Source organism: Electrona antarctica (assembly GCF_951216825.1).
Source record: "Electrona antarctica genome assembly, chromosome: 13".
NCBI lineage: Eukaryota > Metazoa > Chordata > Actinopteri > Myctophiformes > Myctophidae > Electrona > Electrona antarctica.
The window spans coordinates 46,183,993-46,192,442 of NC_136794.1; the positions used below are offsets into that span (position 1 = coordinate 46,183,993).

Genomic DNA, 8,450 nt, shown 5'->3' on the forward strand with positions numbered 1-8,450 from the left:
AGTACAAGGCAAGCCAGAATACTGTAGACCTATGGATAACAGATTTATAACACTTGAAATGTCACCAAAATGTATTGCTCGTGATCTCATTGATTGATGGATTGTTTGATTGATTGATATTTTTTCCTTCACAGTATGTACATTTCAAACGAAAGTCAATACTTAATGATTAAAGTGTTAAATTAAATGAAAAATGTTTTAAGAAAATGCTTTCCTAGCCTGAGAATTATAGGTCTAAAGTAGACAAAATAAGACAAAACTAATTAGACACATCATGTTGTGATCTAGTAGATATTTCTATTGTTGCAAAAATGTTACAATTAACATTTTGTAGAATTACATTTCAAGCACAATTCAATACAAAACTTCAATACTAACTGTGGACGACAACATTAAGCATTACAATTGTTTACAATAGGGTCCACCATGTTAAATTCATCAGAACATGTAAATAACCAAAAACAGGAAATCATCATAAAAGTTAAAATGTTACACCCCAGAATAGGGAGGCTTGGGTCCGTGTGGTTAATTGTGATAGGAATAATCATATATTTACTAGTGATATTGTAATATATATATAATATAATAATTTATATGTAGCCTATGCTTATGTATTAATAGATTACAATAACCCTGTTAAACCAAGTGTAGATGATTCTGTCTGTCAATCAAACATTATTCAGAGGCAGTTAGACATGTCCTCCACCAGGGGGCGAAATGCATTAAGGCGCTGTCTGGATCCTTTGTTGAGCATGACCCAGAAGCTAAACGAGGTACACTACAGTAACATTCAGCGGTGAGTCAGACTCACATCACAACTATAGTTTACTGCCATTTAAACCATCAATTGTTTGGCTTTAATGTCGAACCCAAAGGTTTACTGCTGCTATGTTGTTTTCTGTGCATCTGTGCAAATGCTAGCCATGTTACAATCAATGGATGGCGTTTTCCATTGGCTGCTAGTTGCGGAAGCTAGTTAGCTTGAATGCTAACGATATATACGGTAACTTAACTAGCGGTCAGATCTACAAGCTCACAGTCCCTTTGGATGGTCAATTCATCTTTAAAGTGTCATTGCCATTCCTGTAGATAGGCAATGGTGCATTTATGAAATTGCAGCCTGGAACCAATGACGACACATCATCTGTGACTTCAAGGAGGCCGGGATCGAACTGGGAACCTTTTCAACCTTATGTCTGAGTGATTGATTGAAGTATTTAATTACAGTTTGCAGAATTACAGTAGTCAGTAGCCTACATTTCAAGCACAACTCAATACAAAAACTGTTAACTGTGAGTGGACGACATATAGCATTAGGCTACACTTGTTTACAAGAGGGTCCACCGTTTTCAATTCATCATAACATTTAGAGACGTACAAATACACTAATTTGTGGCCAAAAACATCATAAAGGGGGGAAAATATATACAGTGAGGCGAAAAGGGGTGGGTTGGGGATTCAGATTTTATGGGAGCCGCAGCCGTCCATAGGTGCCCTTTGAGAGCGGTTTTGAAGGAGTCAAGGGATTCACATGTCTTAGCCTACTCTTAATGACAGTTGGTAGGGTGTTCCACACTTTTGTGGCATAGGAGTTAAATTAATTTAGTCCCTTGTTTGTGCCGAATCTGGGTTGCACTTGCACATGGTTTGTTGAACTCCCTCTGGTGTTGTGAGTGTGGACTTCATTGACATTAAGGAATTATTTAGACAGGTACATGGGTATCTTGGTGGTGTATCGAATCTTGTGGACCAGACCCATTGCAAGATGCTGTACTCTGTCGTCAACCCTAAAGGCTCATTCATAGTCTGGATTTTCAGTGGTGAGGTGAGGTGACTACTACATGACGTCACGAGCTGCGGTGAAGAGCTAACCACCGCCCCAGCCCTTCTCTGTTTTTACTTGCACCGCTCAATGTTATTCAGCTCCGGTGGTCACCTCACCACCGAAAATCCAGACTATGAATGAGCCTTGAGCCATTGCAGCTTGTCAATGTGGGCAGGGGTGAGGTGAGTTCGGGGAGTGAGGCCAAGTAGTAGCCTGACCAGTTTGTTTTGGGAAGTCTGGAGCCTTGTTTTAAGGGCCTTATTAGAGGTGCTGTGGTACCAGGAGGTGCATGCATAGTAACCTTGTACGAGGGCTCCTGTTAGGGTCTTCAAGGTGTTTTTGTTGACCAGTGAGGAGATCCTGTCTGAATCCCAAGTGGCTGCTTCTGGGCCAGTGCTGCTAGATTTTTCGTATATTTTCTATAATAATTGAATTAATTAATTGTAGATCTTATATATCAAAAAAGAAAAATCTTAAAATAATAAAATGTAGAAGAATATAGCACAAAAGACATTTTGAGCACCGATTTTCATTTCTTTTTTTTTGTTCATCACACCACCGCCACTTATTGTCGCTAGTTCCATCCCAGCTATCTTAGGAGGAACCAAAATGTTCAGATCTACAAGCTCAGGTGCAACACAGATCACACATAAATAAATGCTTTTTGTTTTGTTTTTCTACTGGTGATTTCCACAGAGTGAGGTCTACACACAGTATCAAGAGAGAGAGAGGGCCTGTTTGATGCATTGCTGCATCAAACATTTGCTGTACAAATAACTTTGTACAGCATAGGTATGTAGCTACTGTTTAATTACTGACCAATGTAACGCAGATACATCTTTTTGACAGCATCAGGGGAAAAAAAGAGTTAAGGTCCCTGCACACAGAGCGCGTTTTTCGGATTTTTAGCTGCGTCCAGTGTGCAACCACCTTTATGCCACCAATGTGGACGATTTTTTTAAATCGTTTATTTACCCTGCTGTTAGAAATGTACTTGGAACTGACATTTTACTAAAACAAGAGGTACCGGTATATGTATACAACACAAGCCTAGTGAACTGCTGTCTCACTGGTTGTCAGTGGCAGTCAATCAAATGGTTCCCAACCCTATGTTTGATTTACAACAATATATAGATTAATAAAGCTGACCATAATCCAGAAATGACGAGAATGTATAACTATAATATGCTAAAATACTCCTATTGGCCACTGTTAGTCCCAAAATGAGGGAGGGCGAGCTCCAAAAGTGGTCTTTGGCATGCCACTCCTTTCAAAGTGGTATATACCACTTTTTGTGTGGTATATACCACTTGTAGATTCACGCTAGAAAATCAATTAATGTGACTACCGCTTGTCTGCTTTCCAGTACTCAAGCTCGATTTATACTTCACCGTACAGCGGGTCGCATGTCAAAAATCACACCTGTGTGAAGTGAGGGGCGCTAATATATTGAAGTCATGTTGATTAGGTGATGTAATGCTGATGTAAAACAAACGGTGTCTCTTTATTGTTATTAAATAATGAGCTTTAATTGAATTGAACTCGGCCAATGGCGGTATAAGTGTTAATGGCTTTTAATGTTTGTGATGATGTACATTTTCATTGTCAATGGCGTTTTTAAAACAAACATTGAACTAAAAACAAACATTAAACCTGTATATAGGAGGGGCTAGGCGCCCCTCAAAAATAGCAGATCTACCAGGTCTATAAGCTAGGGTCACATGTCAAAAATAGCAGATCTACCAGATCTATAAGCTAGGGTAACATGTAAAAAATAGCAGATCTACAGTACAAACTCACACGGGGTGACTGCAGTGTCACGCTTGCAATGCACAGCTAGGATTTGCACAAACTACAGCTGTAGACAGATTTCATTTTACGGCTCGTCTTTGAAAATATAAGTAAATATAAGTCTTTGCTCTCATATAGTAGTGGAAAGCAAAAGCTATTCCCTCTATCCTCTGCTCCATTCCAGACCAGTAGGCTACCGGGGACTGTTTTGTAGCCTAGACTATAAATTAGTTTCGCAAAAACGGGCAGTGTAATAGTCATTAGAATGGCCCACATTGATTAACATTTCACACACGCCTTGTATTTAATTTGGCTATATTTGAAGAGTTGAATTCTCGAGGAACAGTCCATTACATTTGTAAAATAATATTACAAAAATCGCCCAATAAACAACAACTGACGATTTGACGCATCCAATCGCCAATATATTCACTATATTGTCAAAGTTAAAATGTTACTATGTATAGTGAACTTGTAACACGGCAACAATTGGCCAAGTATAAAATGGGAGTTCTCCCTCTAGGCAAACATAGCAAAAATAAGTTGCTCACATTGCAATTTATTTACTTAAACATACGTTAAAAATGATCAAAAAATATTGAGACCAGATATGGCAAAATTTGTGTAATATTGCTCTTGTCATAGTGATAGAGTTGTCTTTTATTTGAATGTTATTATTCTTATTGAAGTCCATATACATATCAAATCAAAGTCCTTATATTATTAATGTCCTTATTCTACTTCTTCATTCTAGAGAATCTAGACCAATCTGTGGAGTCTGCAGGTGAAGATGAGTTCTCCACCCAGGACGGTTTCTTTTGAACAGGAACCTGAAGACCACATTAAACTCGAACCTGAAGACTCTGAAGTTGAATCTGAAGACAATCTGAAGACACTCAGTGAGTGTCAAGCTCTCTCTATGTTTATTGTGGGCCTGAGTAGCGAATCCACTATTGCTATCGTAATTATTCCCAGGGGCGTTTGCCCTCTTGGCTGTGACGTCATGTTGGTCAACCGTTAGGAAAACAGAGGGAGGGGGGTGGCTGTGACGCCATATGGGTCACATTATCGAATAGAGAGCTACTCGAGCCCACACCGTTTCTTCAGGAACAGTATTTTTTGTTCATTGTATTATGTCTATCACCACTCACCAGGGGTGATGGCCGTGCCAGGCCATGCTGATTTATGTCTCATTTCCACACACAATGGTAACCCCTCGCGCTACACCCTCCCACCACAGTTCGACTTAAAGAACAGATTGCGAGCTGTGCTACTGTCGGCAGGTGCATTCTGAACTTGTATACATTGTTGTTCAAGTTTGACTTAAAGCGACGCCCACTCTTCAATAAAAAATCACACTTGTGTGAAGAGAACGGCGCTCTTATCATCATACATCACATTCCACATTCCAATCAGCTGAGCACATTCCGTGCTCATACAGACTTCAAAGCTGTGCATAGGAGCAGCTAGCGCGCTCGAAAATTGCACCGTGTGAAGTGAGGGGCACCTTGGGGGCACGCACAAAGTCCATAAACTTGGCTTCCACATGATGTGATGTCACGGGGGGGCGGGGGCATGAATAAGACAAACATAAAAAGTGCATAGACTGTACTCTAAAAATGGAAACATTTCAAAGATTACACAGCTGGTAGTTAATGACTCTAAAATGCACTTTAATCCCTGTTATGATTTAGAAATGTATCACATTCTTTTAGCTTTAAATCAGGAAACTGTTCAAACGTCTCTCTTTGTATATTTTGCCTAGACTTTCTGCACCTCCCTGTGTCTAAAGAGTGTTCCCCTGAAGCGGAGAGGAGTTCCAGTCCTGTCGAGGAGGAATCAGAGCCACCACATATTAAAGATGAACAGGAGGAGCTACTTCAAAGACCAGAGGAGGCTGATGGGTCAATGTTGACATTACCAGTAGAAAATGAAGATGGTGAAAACCGAGAAACAGGGCCTGTAGCCAGCACATCAACTGAACACACGAAAACACAAGCTTATATAGAGTACTGGGTACCATCACAACCAACTAGTGATGACCAGCACCTCTCTTCGCACTGTTCTGAATCTGATGCTGAAGACAGTGATGATTGGGTAGAGACCAGGGAAAATCAGTCAGATTTAAACAAATTGAGTGTATTTGTGAAAGGAAAAAACGTTGCTTTGAGCAACAAGCTGTCCCAGGACAGCACCTCAACTGAACACATGAAAACACAAGCTTATGTCGAGTGCTGGGTATCATCACAACCAACTAGTGGTGACCAGCTCCTCTCTTCACACAGTTCTGAATCTGATGCGGAAGACAATGATTGGGTAGAGACCAGGGAAAGTCAGTCAGATTTAAACAAACTGAATGTACTGTCCCAGGACCTGAAATCAAAACAAACTCACTCCAAGACAGGTCACACAGAGAAGAGCTTTAGTTGTATTGTGTGTGGAAAAATATTTAATCTAAAGGGACATTTGAAAAGACATATGATGATTCATACGGGTGAAAAACCCTTTACATGTACCGTCTGTGGCAAAGACTGGAGTCGCATGAGTTATCTAAAAGAGCACATGAGGACTCATACAGGGGAAAAACCTTTTAATTGTACAGTCTGTGGCAAAGGTTTTGGTGCAAAGGCTCTTCTAAAAAGGCACATGAGTGATCACACAGGAGAAAAGCCATATACTTGCACAGTTTGTGGCAAAGGCTGTGTTTACAGAGGTGAACTAAAACGGCACATGCGTACTCATACAGCGGAAAAGCCCATTACGTGTACAGTTTGTGGTAAAGGCTGTAGTCAAAAGAGTCATCTAGAAGAACACATGAGGACTCATACAGGGGAAAAGCCCTTTTTGTGTACAGTTTGTGGAAGAGGCTTTAGTGCAAGGGCTGTTTTAAAAAGGCACATGTGTACCCATACAGGTGAAAATCCATATACTTGCACTGTTTGTGGCAAAGACTGTGTTCACAGTGTTGAGCTACAACAGCACATGAGTACTCATACAGGAAAGACGCCCATTACGTGTACAGTTTGTGGTAAAGGCTGGCGTCACATGAGTTATCTAAAAGAGCACATGAGGACTCATACAGGGGAAAAGCCCTTTACTTGTACAGTTTGTGGTAAATGTTTTGGTGCAAGGGCTGTTCTAAAAAGACACATGAGTACCCATACAGGGGAAAAGCCGTATACTTGCACAATTTGTGGCAAAGGCTGTGTTCACAGTGGTGAGCTAAAACAGCACATGAGTACTCATACAGGGGAAAAGCCCATTACTTGTACAGTTTGTGGTAAAGGTTGTAGTCAAAAGAGTCATCTAGAAGAACACATGAGGACTCATACAGGGGAAAAACCCTTTCTGTGTACAGTTTGTGGCAAAGGCTTTGGTGCAAGAACTGGTCTAAAAAAACACATGCAAACTCATACAGGGTAAAAGCCTTGCATGGTTTGTGGTTAATATTGTATTGCATGTGTCAATGTGTATTTCTGTTGTGATGCCCTAGGTGAGCAGGGTAGGGCAGTCCTACATTCCTGCCTCCAGGAGCCTACAAATGCTGCTCATGTTCATGGCACTGTTGAGAGAGATCCAAAGAAGACTCCATGTGCCTTTGTTCCTTTAGGTTTTGACTTAACTTTCCATACACACACCATCACCATGTTAGATCGATAGATACCTTTATTATCCCGCAGGGGGAAATCAGTCGCCCAGAGGTGACACAGCCGTTACGGTTACAGAAGTAAGAAGAAAACGTACAGTAGTATACAGTAGAAACGAGGCAAAAGAAAAGTCAAGATGCATAAAAAAAATCACACCTGTGTGAACTGAGTGGTGTAAGGTCTTATATAGACTGATCAACTGTGGTCTGACGTAATGTCTGACGTAATGAAATCACACCCGTGTGAACTGGGTTACCATAGCAACCGTGCTCATTTTTTGAGCACAGACAGACAGACAGACAGACAGACACGTAAACTAACAAAGCCAGTTGTAGGAGTGGTTTACACCACTCAAAAACAGACCTGTCTGAAGTGAGTGCTACTGTACTGTACTGTACTGTACTGTACTGTACTGTACTGTACAAGGTCTCCCTGGTGTGGGGGGGGGGGCTGTGCTACAGTGACACTTGGTGGTGAACGAACGCTATTGCCGTGCTGGGACGGACAGACCCAGCCAGCAAGGGACACACATTGCTGGGCATTGGAGTGCTGCACCCTATGGTTGCACCACTCAAAAAACATAATTATATTAATACTACGGAGCGGGGTGCGTACGCTTTTCCGACATGTCAATAGTCCGACATGTTGAAAACGACCGGATTAAGGTTGGCGAACATGTGTTATGGTTGGCAACCGGATAAAGGTTGGCGAACATGCGTTAAGGTGTGTGCCAATAAAGAGATGGAAATGTAAGTACTTTGTCTGCCATTTTTGGATGTGGTACCTTTTAGGGATTTTTTTAAAATTCCTATTTTTGCCTATATACACGTTTAATGTTTGTTTTTAATTAAACAAACATTAAAAACGCCATTGACAATGGACAGAGTTTAATGTTTGTTTAGTCGCTAACACAAACATTAAATGCCATTAACAATAAAGAGAGTTTAATGTTTGTTTTGTCTGTGTTTTACATCACCATTACATCACCTAATCATAGCATCAATGAGTTCGACTTTAATATATTAGCGCCCCTCACTTCACACAGGTGTGATTTTTTTTAAATAAACACCACTGGCTAACTACACAGCACATTGGTTCATTACTTTGTTCATTCAGTTGTGATTTAGTTGCTTTTTGTTAGGGATTATTTGTGGGCTTGCTCCAGCGAGCACACGCTAGTTCTCTAC

General features: G+C 40.7%; 1 long non-coding RNA gene across 1 annotated transcript; it reads left to right on the forward strand.

Annotated features, from left to right (window-relative positions):
- The first annotated feature begins 741 nt into the window (after positions 1-741).
- LOC306935345 lies at positions 742-8,196 on the forward strand. Its single transcript, XR_013791382.1, has 4 exons — positions 742-796; positions 2,522-2,617; positions 4,371-4,515; positions 5,382-8,196. It is a non-coding gene; the product is annotated as an uncharacterized lncRNA (long non-coding RNA).
- The last annotated feature ends 254 nt before the right edge of the window (positions 8,197-8,450 follow it).